At 53.5% G+C, this 12,886-nt stretch overlaps 1 protein-coding gene across 4 annotated transcripts in view; it reads left to right on the top strand.

The window, feature by feature from the left end:
• Tspan18 (tetraspanin 18) overlaps positions 1-12,886 on the top strand; it is a 124,908-nt gene that overhangs the window by 53,921 nt on the left and 58,101 nt on the right. Inside the window, exon 3 of one of the 4 annotated variants that reach the window (XM_023710610.1) lies at positions 182-290. The exons of the other annotated variants lie outside the window; for them this stretch is intronic. The gene's annotated coding sequence lies outside the window, so the exon portion shown is untranslated. The remainder of the gene's footprint in view (positions 1-181; positions 291-12,886) is intronic. 4 annotated transcript variants of the gene reach the window in all.

Genomic DNA, 12,886 nt, shown 5'->3' with positions numbered 1-12,886 from the left:
GATTGGGGGAGAGAGAGAGAGAGAGAGAGAGAGAGAGAGAGAGAGAGAGAGAGAATCTGCATATCACAGATTGGGGGATTGGGGCTGTATCTAGTGTTCTGGGTTCCTGCTCAGTTTAATGTGTCGTCCATGCCCTGAGAAGTCCTAGCCTGTTATCTCGAGGCTTGGTCTCACCTGACAGGGTGACACATGGTGTCTCTCGGCCTGGCTCACACATACTTCCTGGGAGCTACAGACAGGGCTTCAGCGACCTGTCTGCTTTGACGACCGCGCATCAGCGCCTTGGTTAGGTGAGTCTGCATTGCTTGAAGCCAGTTGAGGGCACAAAGAGAAAACTTAGCCAGCATATAGCTCTGCGCATCTCAATACCTGGAAACACGGCCAGGCTTAGCCAACCTGGAAACAACTGCCCTTTCAAGGATGAGTTACCTGAGCCTGGCTGGAGGTGGGTTACTGGGGTGTGACCCGTGGGGGCATTCTTGTCCCCAGCTCCTCCCTCCTCTCTGCCTGGCCCCTCGGCCTGCCATGCTGTTTCTGCTTTAGAGCCACCTGACCCGGGGCTGAGACCAGTAGCCACCAGAAACTGTTCCTCCTTAAAGTCTTGGGGGTTGGTGCTCTACTCCAGGAGTGAACAGTGACCCAAACAGCGCTTGAGCTCACAGACGAGATTCAGATGCGTCTGCCCCATGGTGTCCTGGGAACAGGAGTGTGAGGGGAAGGACTCACGTGGTAGTCCCCAGGGCCACTGTTACTTCTGTCCCCACTTCTGGGGAGATAGGCCAGGGGACGGCTTGGTGATGAGTTCAGGAGGTGATAGGTGGGGATGGAGGTGACTGATAGACTTGGGGCCTGACCTCTGAGGGAGGAGCTGACCCTTATAAATGGTGGCAGGAGAGTCACACCTGGTGACACAGGGACCCCCTCTGTTGTTCTGTGGTGCATTCCTTGGGTGGGATGAGGCCCTCAGGAGCCAGTGCAAGTGTTATGGGGAGGCTTCAGGAGAGTGAGTGAGTGGGGTAGTGATGCTCCTGCCCCCACGCTGAAACTGCATCCCTCCTTTCCTGAGCGAGTGACTCAGAGCACGCAGGCCCTCGACCAGAGCTGCTGTCACTCATCCGGTCCATGAAGGGGGCCAGGCAGGGTTGCCAGCCCTGCCCCTATGTCTGTCTCTGCAGGCTCTCGGCAGCCTTATGATGTGGATCCCGCCATCACCATTCAGGGCTCCCAAGATCAAGTCACTTACCCTGCGTCACACTTTGTAGAAGAAACAGAGCCAGCCTGTGGCCCAGGAAGCCACTGAGCATTCCTGCCTGACCTGACCGCTGCCCTGCCCCTCCCATGGCTGGAATCCTGTCCACCAGAGACCCAGCAGAGCCACACAGCCACTAGAGTCTGGGATCCCCCCCTTCTCTTGCCCTTCCCCCAGCCGCCTGGAGCCCAGACAAACATAGCAGAAGCCCACGGAACTGGAGAGTTCGAAGCAGGAAACTGGTATAATTTTGGTCAGGAGCTGGGTAGGAACAAGGAAATGCTGCCAGACACAGTCCCATCCAAAAGCAATAGAGGGCGGGTGTAGGGTTTCAGGTTTGCGCATTGAAGGGACATTAAGGCACATAGAGGGCTTTATTCAACCCTGTCTGCGCCTGGCTGTCTCTTGCTCTTCTTGTCTCCTGCATCCCTCCCTGTTGAATTCAGTGGCACTGGGGTCGCCAGGGGAACCTAGCACCATGACTTACCCCTGCCCCCTCCCACCCCAGCCTTTGTTCCTTGTTCTGTCCTCCCCACCCCCTCAGCCCCCCTCCCAGACTCTGCCCCAGCCGGCTGTCACCCTTACCCCTCGTTTTTTGTTCCCCAGAGAGCAGCGGCTGCAGTGGGGGCTGTCCCTGCAGGCAGGACACAATGGGAGGCTTGTGAAGTTGCAGCCCCTGTCCCTCCCCAGGGGGCCTGACTGGGCATTCCTCAGCCATGCCCCAGACCTTCTTGAACCTTCTTCTGGTCGGAGAACTGGACTAAACCAGTCGGGTGGGGCCATGGGTTTCGGTTCCCCAAGAGCACCCCACACCCAGGGTCCAGCCCCATGTGGAACGGGGTTTATTAATTAGCAAGGTCCTTCTGCCCTGGGGTTTTACACCACCCCAGTTCAGCTGCCTTTCAACCCCTGTTCTGTATGTGGAAATCCTAGGGGTCAGGTGGAGGAATCTGGGGGCACAACCATTGGGTGTTAGTAGGTGCTGCTCTTACCAGTCAGGGCACGTGCTTGCCCTTTGTGGTTCAGGTGGGTTCCACAGCTACTGTCCGCAGCACCCATTTCATTGATGAAGAGACTGAGGTTCAGAGAGCTGAGGGGAATTCTGAGAGGCCTCCGAGCTTGGGCATCTGAGAATGGAACTTCCTTCATTTGAGCTTCTGCAAAGCCCTCAGTTCAGTCTGGGGCTCAGTGCTGTGAATGACAGCCTGGGGGAATCCAAGCAGCCTGTCTGCTCCAGGTGAACACCTCTGTCTAGAGAGATGGGCGTGTGGTCAGGGGGCCTTTCCTGCCCACAGGGAGTCCCCTCCTGTGGCCACGCGTTTGCCCTGAGCCCTGAAGCTTTATTCAAAGTACATTGGCGGCTGTTCTTAAGCGCTGCTTCTGGGGTGGCTCCAGGGTCTGCATGACCTTGTTTCTGGACCAGCTTTCTCCCAGGACCGTGCGGGCCTGCTCTCCGATAGGAGAGCTTCCTGGATCAGGGCGGGCAGGGCAGGGACGTCCTGTTGGGGGCTCAGGAAATGTGGTCAGAATATAAGGTGAACGTTTAAAAGGTGCATTAGAGTAAAAGACGTTGCCAGGAGTCCCCCTCAGAATCCCCCTCCCACCTCCCACACACTTACCCACTGTTCTTGCTACTTTCTGTCGCAGCTCTGGAGGTCCCCTTTCCTGAATGTCTTTAGTGGTGCTGTTACAGCTGCCTCAGTGTCCGGAACTGAGATGTTTGCTTGTCCCGGTGCTTTTGACTTTGGGAAAGAGCCAGAAGCTCCTTGGTGGCAGATCTGGTCAGCAGAGCGGATGAGGGCACAGAGCATGCTTTTCACAAGTCTTCTTGTGTGTGGCACTTGGCTGCAGCCTTCGCTGTATTTTTTAGCACACCTTGAAAAGACCCTCATAAAAGAGGACTTCCAGAACTGCTTCAGAAAGTGGCGGAAAGGATGGGGTAAGTGTGTTCAAAGGGAGGGAGAGTATTCTGAGAGATATCAGTGACAATGTGTCTTTTGCTGTCGTTTTAGAAGTGTGAACACTGGCCACATCTGTCCATCACAGTGCATGAACAGACTGATTGCGGAGCCCCGCTCTGCAGAGGCAGTGTCTGCCCTGAAGAGAGCCTCTGGGGACCGGGCTACGTGGGCACAGCCTTGGGCTGTAGGTGCCGTGCCGTGGGTGGACAGAGGCAGGTCATGGGCAGGACTGGGGCAACTTAACAGCTCCTCAGCTCCTCGTGTGACACTTCGGTACATGAGACTTGCTTATTTATCTTTAATTAGCCCCCTCGTAAGGCTATGTGATTGAGACCTAGGTGTGCATTGTGGCACCATAACTGTCAGGTGATCAGTTCCAGTGACATCCTAAGTACGACCTTGGGCGGCCCACACTGAATGAAAACACCTTGGCCACAGTCTCCTCTGTTGGCTCCTGTGCTCTGCCCCTGGGCGGCGCCTGCTCACGGACCGTGGCTATTTTCAGTCTCCTTGCATCTCTCCTGCTGTGAGAGTGCAGCTGTGCCTATGCGTGTGGACACAGAGCGGGCCATGTAGAGGTGCCCGGTAAGCCATTGTAGAGATAACGCCACGCACACAGCATCTGCAGGAGCCACCATGGTCTTTTGTGGCCTTGGTGTGGGGCTGGAGAGGCCAGCCCCCAGGCACTTGGTGTGGTGGTGAAGAGCCTGAAGGAAGTGGGGAGGGCCAAGCCAGAGCCCTATCTCTGCCTCCCAGTGGCCTAAGGGGAAGGTCCCTGGCCCCCTTCTGCTCTAAGCTCTGTCCCTGGCCTGTTCAGTAGCCCAGAAAGGGCTCCGGCACATCATGTCCTAACATCACCCGTGTGGCTCTCTAGTGGGTGATGGAACTGCCTCATTAGCAGGGGTGGGGGGACCTATCCCAGGGTGCAAGAAGCCTGGTGGGTGCTGGAAGCACTCGATGACCAGCCAGCACCCAAAGGTGAGTGCAGGGCCCCAGAGAGTGCCCCTCTGGTGCTGGGCTCTGGGAGAGGGGGTGGGAGGATTGGGAGCTGCTGGGAACATTCAGATTTTATTGAAGACTTCCTGAGGGTTTTAAAGCACAGGAGGTTTACTGTCTAATTTGCATTTTAAATAAATCCCTCTGGCTGGTGCTGGAGAAGAATTATAGGAGCAGGGCGGGGTCAGGAGTCAGGGCAGCTTTCAACCCTTGTGTGAATCAGCTGGTAGTTGCTTGTGAGGTGGGCGCTTCTGGTGGGCTGGTACCTGGGAGAGGTGGCCCTGCTGCTGGAGGCTATGGGGAGGCCCAGGGCACTTAGCCACGGGGAGGGAGACCTCCGAGGATCCAGACCCCAAGAGTTGGGGGAAAATGGTGAAGGGCACTGGAGGAAGGGCTTTATTTCCTAAGGAAGCCCTACCCCCTGGAGTGTGCTCACACTGAGCTGTGCGAAGTTTGCTGCTTCTGGGGTACCTGCTGGAATCTGAACACTGAACACCATCCCTGACTTGAAGGGAGGTGGAGGGGTCGCAGTATGGGGAAAGAAGAGAGGCTGTTTAGGTTACTTTGCTCTCCTTGCTGGGACAAAATACCTGACACGTGGATTGAAGGACACAGTTTATGGAGGTTTCAGTCCGTAATTAGCTGGCTCCCAGGCAGGGGGGCACACAGCAGGGGACAGTGGTCTAAGGCGGAATGGCAGCAAAAAGAACAAGAGCACAAAGGAGGAACAGGGCTGGGGTAGTCCTCACACCATCTCTGAGCCCTCCTCTTGCACAGGAGGAGGGTGTTTACACAGTGAGGACCCCGGCCCCCTGAGCCACTTAAGCTTCTCAGTGGTGGTGCACACCTATACTCCCAGCAGTCGGGAGGCAGAGGCAGGAGGATTTCTTTGAGTTCAAGGCCAGACCAGGCTGCATAGTGAGTTCAAAGCCAGCCTGAACTGCACAGTGAGACCCTGCCTGAAAAAGCCAACAGGAACAATAAGGAGCACTTCTCAAGTTGACACACTGTATCAACCATGACAGAGACCTAGCAAACAAATCATCTTGTACCACCCCTACTCCAAGCACCTGATGTTTGCCAGCCTATGCATTAATTAATTGAGCATCCAATATTTCCTTGGTGTTAAAAGTTTTCACTGGTCTCTTAAGGCAACTAGGAATCCACTCAATCTAAGTCACAGGAAGCTATGCAGACCGTGACACAAGCAAGACACGATGTTACCAGGGGCACAATCCACAGGGACAGCTAGGGCCTCTTAGAGGACAGACACTTCGGTGTTCTTGGAGAGCGGGGCTGAGAAGGCGGCATTCCCCGTGGCAGGATGTCTCCCAGTGCTAAGACGCGGGAAAGTACAGGGTGTGTGTTTTCCAAACCAAGTAACCCCAATCCCATTTGGTGATAGTGCTGGGCTGTGCAGGGGAGCCCAGAAAGGCAGGTGAGGGCCAGGTGTAGGAACCCTTGCCACTAGTTTGGAGGTTGGGTGTGGGGAGCCTTGGCAGGCTTGGGATCAAGTCGGTGGTTTGAGGATTGGTTCCTGGTGGAGAAAGGACCAAGAAGCTGAGAGATGGGAACAACTTTCTCTGTACTGCAACAGTCCAAGCAGTGGCAGACACAGGAAGTAGGGATGAGGAAGCAGAGGCAGCAGGAGGCAACAGGGTGACCATGGGAGCCATTGCACAGGGCAAGGTCAGAAATGCCCAGCCTCTGAATCTTTGAGCCCAGATGCCTAGATGACTAGAGCTGCTAAGCAGAAGGAGAATTTTGAGACTAGGGAAGGGACTGGCGGGAGGGACTGAACCATAAGCCCGGATTTGGGCAGAGAAGTTTGGGTTCTTATCACCTTCCTACACGCTAGTGCCATGAAGCCACATCTCTCAGCACTTGGAGGGAAGTTAAGTCCACATTTTAAAAAAATATAATAAATTTTTATTTATTTATTTGGTGCAAGGTCATGCTGTGCAGCTCAGATTCATAGTGATGATCTTGTCTCAGCTTCCCCAGCACTGGGATTGCAGGCGTGCGCCACCACACCTAGGGTTCCTGGGGGCTGGCATGGCATGTGGTACCGGGGATTGAACCTGGGTCCACGAGCTTGCCAGGCAGGTCCTTAGACCACCAAGCTATCCCTTTGGCCCCAAGCCCACGTCTTTTTTTTTTTTTTTAAGCTATGTGTGTGTGTGTGTGTGTGTGTGTGTGTGTGTGTCCAGCTCAGCCCACCAGGGGGCGGGGCGGGCTGGCATGTGGTGCTGGGGGCGTTGAACCGCGGTCCCTGTGCTTTTGCTAAGCTTGTTTTAAGTAGGTGCTTTTAGACCACTGAGCCATCTCACCAACCCAAGCCCACATCTTTATTGGTACACGTTCATGGCACATGATGACCACGCTGTGTGGGAAGTTGGTGTGTGTATGCCCCCATCTTTATCCCTTTGATTTCCCCATCTTCTCCCCCTGCCCCATCCCTTCCTGTCTCCACGGAGTCCACCTTCTTGTCTCCTGTCCCCTCTCTTATTTTGCCCTTCATTTCGCTTTTGCATTTCTCATCTAAGAAAAGCCACGGGTATCTAAGCCTTTTGTCTCAAGGTACATCCATCTTACTGCAAAGACTCAAGTTCATCCTTCACAGCAGAGTAGTACTCCACTGCATGTATGTACCACATTCTCTGCCCCTCATCTATTGAGGGGCATGTGGCCACTTCCATGGTGGAGCTGCTGGCCACTGTGCCGCTGTGTAAACACATGCCCCCCACCCTTTCTTGAATCGTGAGAATACAAGTAGGATGTTACAGCCCACAGAACTGCTGGTGATGACTCTCTCAGGTTATGTTCTTCTGTTTCTTTCTGTGTGTAGCTGCTGGATTCCTTCAGGGTCACCCCAGTTGTTTTAGGTGTCTCTGCAGGGTGTAGCATAGTTGGGCCCAGGAAGAGAAGAGTTTGGGAAGTATTTGGGGCTGGAAGGAAGGGCGGGAAGGAAGGAGAGATGGCTCATCCCTCGGGATTCAGAGCGCGGCCTCAGAAGCCGGTAACTAATATCTAGGGGCCGGTGGGCGGGGGAGTGACTCATTGTGGGCTCAGGCTTGGCGTTCCCCGTAGCTGCTAGCTGTGTGCAGGCAGTGAGATGTTTATCCTAAGGCCTCCATCTACATTTTTCTTTCAAGTCCAAAAGCTTTTACAAACTCCAGCCTAAAACAACAACTGGATTACATTTCTGGGGAGGAAGGGTGGAGAGAAGAGAAATCAGAGCAGACCTCTCCTCTTCCCTCACCCACCAGCAATCCTGTGATGGAGGATGGAGCTGTACACAGGACCGGGCATCTACTGGGGCCCACAGCCAGCCAAGCCCCTGGGAGTGCCAGGGAGGCAGGGCAAGAAATCGGTTTATGGAGATACGACACAGGCCATGGTACTCAGCAGAAAGACCACTGCCGCCCCGGGGGATGGGGTGGGCACGCCTGGCTGGTACCACAGCAGGCTGCTGGGCACCACTGGAGCAGCCGCCTCTGGGCATAGCCCAGACAGCGGAGCTGGTGACAGGGCCCATGACCACCAGCTAATCACTGCTGAGAGGCTGCTGCCAGGAGGAGAGGGAGTGTGACATGGGCTGAGGCGGGAGTTTGCTAAGAACAGGTAGCATTTCTGGCCCTCCGTACAGCCCTTTGTGTGGTAGGCTTTATTTTTTCTTTTTCTTTCTTTTTTTTTTTTTTTATGGCTCCTTCCATTGAGGAATGTCTAGTCTCAGATTTTTCCAGAGCTGTGAAAGATTTGGATCCAGGGAAAGACCCGGCTGCTTCCTTTGTGTTCCAGCTACTGGATTTCAGGAAAGTTATTGGTCCTTTCAGATGAGATGAGCCCCAAGCCTGAGTGGGGTTCTGGCACCAGTTGTTTTTTGTTTGTTTGTTTTTTGTTTTTCTGGCAGAACCGGGGATTGAACTCAGGCCCTTGCACTTGCTAGGGAAGCTCTTATTCTACTGAGCCATCTCCCCAGCCCTGCAGCACCAGTTTTGAGATGAGCCAGTTGTGGGACTTGCGCTCAGTCGCGTGGCCCCAGTGGGCTTCCTTACTTCCTGGTGTGTTAGTTTCCTAGGATTGCCATAATAAATTACCACAAACTCGGCTGCCAGGAGCAGAGGGATGCAGTCTCTCACAGATCTGGAGGCTAAGAGTCTGAAATCAGGTTGCCGGTGCAGTCGAGGCCCTTCTGAATCCCTCTGAAGGCGCTGGGAGACCCCTTGCTTTCCCCACCCAGCTTCTGCTGGTGTCCGAGGCTGATAGCTGCTTTGCCCAGCTGCCTGACCATCCTCCCCTGTGCATCTCCTCCCTGTGTCCTTTCCTCCCGCAAGGATACAGTCATTGGATTTAAGGTCTGTTCTCATGCAGTATGACCTCATCCTGACTACATCTGCAGACTGTTTTTCCAAATAAGGTCACATTCAGAGGTTTTTGATAGATATGAGTTTGGGGGGGGGTCGGTGGCTATTCATCCCAGCAGTCACCTCTCCTGTAAAGCCTTGTTATATTTAATGAAGTCAAACATACAGAGTTCATCCTTAATTATCAAGTGCCTGTTGGTACAGAGTGCTGGGAAAGGGCCTACAGAGATAAACACGACGACATCGCCACGGAGGTGCCAGGCGGATCTGTAACGAGCCGACTCCAGCTGGACCGCCTAGGCCTATTAGGAGAGGAGAGACTCTTCCAGGAAGCCAAGGCTCTTTCTAAGAAAACAGACTCCTGCACAGCAGCACACGGGGCGCCCGTGTGGGCAGGCTCACACTCGCTTATGTGTCTCTAGAAAAAAAAAAAAATCTGTTGAACTTAACTTGGGGCTGAAAGAATACCTCTGTTTCTGGATGCTCTGTCCAGCAAGTGTTGGAACACTGGTTGGGTCATCTAAGACAGCATTGGCAGCTCTGAATCGGGTGCAAGGTTGCGGGGCTGGCTCCTGGGACCCCTGGGAGTGGGAGGAAGCGCATCAGCCGTCCCGGGCTGTGATCTGTCCAACAGCTGGAGGCAGAACTTGCAGGAGCTGGATGACACTTTTTTTTTTTTTTTTAAATCTCGCTGGTGATCGAGTCATCTGCACCAGTGTATGAGCAAGGATATTCAGCGCATTGGATCCATAGCTTCCTAGACCGCGTGGCTGAGAACAAGGTTAAGTTGGTTTTCAGGGGCTGGTGAGATGGCTCAGTGGTCTAAAGCACCTACTTGAAACAGGCTCAGCAAAGCACAGGGACCGCGGTTCGATTCCCCAGCACCACATGCCAGCCAGCCCCGCCCCCTGGTGGGCTGAGCTGGCCACACACACACACACACACACACACACACATAAAATAAATAAATAAATAAAATTTAAAAAAAAAAGTTGGTTTTCAGATACTTGAAGACGGGGGCCTGGCCCTAGCTCAATTCTTTAAGCGGCTGTTTCCACAAAGCTGTCAGCCTCAGGTTGCTGTAGTTCAATCCCCACAACACTCCAGCCAGCCAAACCTGCCCTGAAGGCATTCGGAGAGAAAAAAAAAAAAATTCCTTATTCCAGATACTTGAAGAAAAATTTTGTAAAGAGTAACACAAGTGGGAACTGGGTTTGGTGTCACAGACCTGTAATCTCAGAACACAGGAGGCTGGGACAGGAGGATTGCTATAAGTTCAAGGCCAGCCTGAATTGCACAAAACCCTGTCTCAAAATAAAACAACCAAGGATACTGGGATATAGGGAAGATAAAATGCAGGAGAGATTCAGGGATAACTTGAGTTTGAAGAACACCAACTCTCTAAATCTGGCATTGTAAGGCTTGGGGTTCACTACCTGGATCTGAATCTTTGATCCACTGTTATGATCTGGTTACCCCAAACAGCAGTCTTGGTACCCCCAAGCACGAGTTTCCCCATCTGTAAAGTGGGGTGGGGATCAGTGCAGATGAGTTCCTGCCTGTGCAGGGCTGGGCGCAGAGGGAGAGCAAGGAGGGCTGCTGTAGGGTATGAAGTGGCTCTGGGGGGCCAGGAAGCAGAGGCAGCCTGAGGTACTCCAGGGAGGGAACTGAGAGCGGCTGGCCTGGTTCCTGGGCTTCGAACTGGACGGCTCCCCTCTGATGCTGGACCCTGGGCTGTGTACCCAGGAGGCAGCCACCCATGGGTCCGAGATGGGCTGAGGGCCAAGCGGAAACACTGTTGTAATCACCCCAGAAGTTTCAGTCTGCCCTCCATTGTTTGAAGCGCCTCCTGTGTGCCAGGTGTTTGCAGGAATGTTAGCCACTTCACAGGTGAGGACACTGAGGCCCAGAGAGGTGAACTTGGTTCTACAGGGTAACCCAGCTGGTAGAGGAGGAGAGGGAGGGTTGGACTTCTCTGTGGTCTCCCTCCTACACTCTGCTTGCTGGGTGTCTCTGAACCTGAATCCAGAGAACAGCTATGACAAGGAACAGACCCAGTACAGAGGAAGAAGTGGATCAGGACACCCTAGACCTGGGTTAAGAGTAGCCTGTGTACAAAGAAGGTCCCTGAGGGCACCCCTCAGGCTTGGGGTGCTGGGATCCCTAACTGACTGGTGGCCTCCTCCTTCCCTCTATGTCTCAGGAGTGAGTGACATTGGCCAAATGCATTCTCTGGAGGAAATGGGAGGAGACAAAGTCTCTGGGGATTAAAAAGCAATTTGAACCTGAAATTACTCCCTGGGGCCCAGCAGCTGTCTGGGGAGGAAGACAGAATTTGACATTTCTTAGAAATTGCTTTTCCCACTTCTTCCCTGTGGCTGTGGATCTGGGGACAGCCTGCAGGGAGCATCTCCCTGGCTGTCATGGTCTGTGGTTACTGCCACAGGCCCTGTCCATGCAGCCACTGGAGCTGGGTGATTTACCAAGTGTCCTTTTTGGGGTGCAGGGAGCCCAGTGCCTGCCACATGCTAGGCACATACTCTGCCACTGAGCCACACCCCCTAGCCCTGCCAACTGTGCCTTCTGTCCCTCTTGGGCCTACACCAACTCAGGACCGTGGCTGTAGGAGCCAGTGCTGCTCCCTGAGGAGCTGCCACAGGCCTGGCCCTGTGCCCTGAATGCTTTCTTCCTCAGCCACCTCTTGGAGGTGGGAGTGATTAGCCACATACTCTAGTTGGGGCACAGAGAGGTTAGGTGAGCTCCCAAGGCCACACAGGCTCCACAGTAGGAGTAGGATTAACCTCATGTTGCCCCGAGTCTCTCCAGGTCGCTGAATTGCCGGGGCTGGACTTGAGCTTGGGATCCTCCCGCCCCAGCCTCCCACACCACTGATTTTCTTTATACCTTAGCTTGGGCTGGGGAGATAGCTTGGCAGTCTAAGCACCTGCCTGGCAAGAGCGAGGACCTGGGTTCCATGCCTGGTACTATATGCTGTGCTGGGCCCACACACCATGCAGATCACCGAAACGGGGCATGATGGCGCACGTCTGTAATCCCAGTACTGGGGAGGCTGAGACAGGAGGATCACTATGAGTCCAAGCTGCATGGCAAGACCCTGTACAAAATAAATAAAAGATTAAAAAATAAAATAAACCTTTGCTTCTTGCGTCAAATGGGCTTTTTATGAGGACAATGTGAGATTTGCAGTGAAAATCACTCAGCTCAGGCTGGCCAGCTCACCCTTAGTAAGTGCTAACTTCCTGATCCCCAGCTTTTCATGGTTGCTGGGGACAGACCTATTTGACAGAGCAGGAAACTGAGGCTGAGAGCACAAAAGTGACAGCCTAAGGTCGCAGGCTTAGGGAGCAATAGAGTCAGTCACTCGCTCAGGCTCCTAACTCCTAACCCCGCCCTTACTTAGCCCGTTAGCCTGGGCCTGCATGTCACTGTGAGACCTCGGGCTGTTTAGAAAGTCTTTTTCTTTTTCTAAAAACTATTGAGGGGAGCAAGTTCACACTGCATAAAGCTGAGCATTTTTACATAAACAAGTGGCTGGTATCTGATTTGATCCTGATGCCTTGACTAGCACTTCTGAGACACTCCCATCCCTCCAGGGTGAGCCCCAGACCTGCTAGCCCTTCTCCTTGAGCCGCTGGCACGCTGCTCTGCCTTTTTTCTTAGTGAATTTACATGTCCTGGATACTTGGTGTAAACGGATGGGGTGATACACAGTCCCTCGAGTCTGGCTTCCTGCACTTGGCAGGGCGTTTCTGAGGCCCAGCAGCACTGTGGTGCGGATCAGGACGTCATGCCCTTATATGGCTGGAGAATCCTGGTGTGGCCAGGCTGCAGCCTGTTAATTTGCTGTCTGTGGACGGATGTTCACCCTGTTTTCCCCTCATGGTTCTTGGGAACAGGCTGCTACATCTGAGTGCCTGTTTTCAGTGTTCCTTAATTTTACCTTTTATTTATTGTGGGAGATTGATTCCAGGGCCTTTGCATGAGACTACATCTTCACCTTTTTTTTGAGAGAGGGTCTCATACGTTGCTGAGTTTCCCAGGCTGAACTCTGTCCTGACTCAGCTTCCCAGAGTTCTGGGATTACAGGTGTGCACCACCATACCCAGCTTGTTTTCCTTAACTTTGTGTCTGTCTTTCTGTCTGTCTACCATCTATCTGTCTGAGACAGAGTCTTGCTATGTAATTTAGGCTGTCTTTGAACTCACTTTGTAGCCCAGGGTGGCCTAGAACTTCCTGCAATCCTCCTGCTTCAGCCCCTCAAGTCCTGGTATTACAGGTGTGTGCAATTACAC

This window comes from Octodon degus, unplaced genomic scaffold (assembly GCF_000260255.1).
Source record: "Octodon degus isolate 3935 unplaced genomic scaffold, OctDeg1.0 scaffold00018, whole genome shotgun sequence".
Taxonomy (NCBI): Eukaryota; Metazoa; Chordata; class Mammalia; order Rodentia; family Octodontidae; genus Octodon; species Octodon degus.
The sequence above is the reverse complement of the archived record's forward strand: the minus strand, read 5'-3'. Positions and strand labels throughout refer to the sequence as shown.